The sequence below is a fragment of the Lissotriton helveticus genome, chromosome 8, assembly GCF_964261635.1.
Source record: "Lissotriton helveticus chromosome 8, aLisHel1.1, whole genome shotgun sequence".
Taxonomy (NCBI): Eukaryota; Metazoa; Chordata; class Amphibia; order Caudata; family Salamandridae; genus Lissotriton; species Lissotriton helveticus.
The window spans coordinates 493,919,823-493,921,720 of record NC_136069.1 but is presented as its reverse complement, the minus strand read 5'-3'; the positions used below and the strand labels follow the sequence as shown (position 1 = coordinate 493,921,720).

General features: G+C 58.1%; 1 non-coding gene across 1 annotated transcript; it reads left to right on the top strand.

The window, feature by feature from the left end:
• Nucleotides 1-1,476: 1,476 nt before the first annotated feature.
• Nucleotides 1,477-1,548, top strand: TRNAA-CGC (transfer RNA alanine (anticodon CGC)). The gene has a single exon. It is a non-coding gene; the product is annotated as a tRNA-Ala (tRNA).
• Nucleotides 1,549-1,898: the final 350 nt, after the last annotated feature.

The window sequence follows — 1,898 nt, the reverse complement described above, 5'->3', positions numbered from 1 at the left end:
GAACTCCAGCACGAACAAGTGCAGACCCCGAAGGGCGAAGACCCCCCTGAACTCCGGCACCACAAAGAAGATGGAGTAGACGCCCAACCCCCACACCTCCTACGGAACAGGGACAACCACAAGCACGCGGACCAAAGAACGAACACCGTCCAACAAGGCCAGACGGCGGGAAGCAAACCGAGGAGAAGGGGACACCACCACCCCGGAAGGGGGGGGGGAGGGGGGAGACAAGAATCCGAACCGGAAGCCCAGTGACAAAACAGCCAGCACCCATCAGCCCGAGGACGTCAGGCGCCAAGCACGAAGGAGCCTGCGAAGACACCCAACAGCCAGAGGAGGACCACCAGCGAGAACGGGCCCCAGGGTGGCATAGTCCGGACGCTGCGGACCAGACCCGGCACCCCACTGAGACACCTCCAGAAACTTCCGGGAAAAAACCTGCCAGATCCACGCTGAGCCCAAAAGGAGGACCGGCGAAACCCAGAAGGCAGGCGGAAAGTCCAGGCACCAGAGAAGGAGGAACCCCCTCTGGGCGGAAGAACACGAAAGGATAAAGAATGCTTGAGCACCTCGAAGACCCTGTGTAGCTACACCTCCAGAGAGACACCAAACAGACAGGCATCAGCGGAAGGCGGCCCCAAAGCCATGGAACGCCGGGCCGCGTCCGACATCCAAACCAGCAGAAACAGGATACGGCGGGTAGCAACAGAGGAACTACAGGACACAGCAGAAGCCCCCACAGAAGCAAAGGCGTCGACCGAGAGATGTGAACCTCCAGGCGGGCCACAGACGCCAGTCCAGAAACGCCCGAACGAACAGCCAGATGAGAAGCAGCAGAAGACATCTTCAGGGCAGAATATGCCCACTCGCCCACACCGTCCATCAGAACGTGACCAGCAGCTATGGAAGGACGACCCATAAGACAGGCCACCGCAGAGTCCACAGGAACGGAGAAAGGCAAAGAGTCAGCCACATCCCAAAAAGGAGAAAACAAGGACAAGAAGAACCGAAGAAAACAGAAATCCCAACAGCAAGCAACAGGAGTCCAGAAGAAGGCGCCCAAACCGGGCATCAGCACACCTCCAGGCATCCCAGGAGAGGGGAGGAGGCCCCACCGGAAAAGAAACACCACCCCACACGACGGAGGCAGCAAACGACCAACGCTCCAAGCCGAGCTCCAGGCATCCGTGCAACTACCCCAGTAGAACAGGAGAGGGTAGGAGAGGGAACGCAGTGCAGTGTAACAGACTCCTCCAACGGAAAGCGATGAAAGAACAACACTGCCGAGCACTTACCGTCAGCAGACCCCCACCAGACGCCAAGCCAGGACGCCAAGATGCAGAAGACCAGCGTCCAGGCCACAGCGCACGTGAACACCGGGCAACGTAGAAGTCAAATGTAGAGGAAGCGCAGCAAAGACCACTGCAATGGGGAACGAAACAAACAGCTGCTCCATAAACAGTAGAGGCTAGTGGAGGGGATGTAGCTCAGTGGTAGAGCGCATGCTCCGCATGTATGAGGCCCCGGGTTCAATCCCCGGCATCCCCAGGAGTCTCTGGTCTGTAGCTTGGCGTTGTCCAGAAGGCCAGCCTGCCACCTTAGCACAAAACACAAAAACACGGCACGGCACAGTGCAAGTACAGCGAACAAGGCCATCCCAGAAGAGACGGCATACCGGACCAGCACGTTCTCCCCACAGATCACATGTAGCTCCAAGAACGTCCTAGGGTGATTAGAGCATAGAACCAGGCAGCAACAAAAACCCCATGGACATCGGGCAAAACTTTTTCAGCCAGAAAGATCCCCGTAGCAGCCGCTACATGGGGAGGCAAAGAAAACCTGTCCCACCGAACAGGCGAAGCAGCCAGTATCCACCGGCACGGATAGTGGTCAGAGTC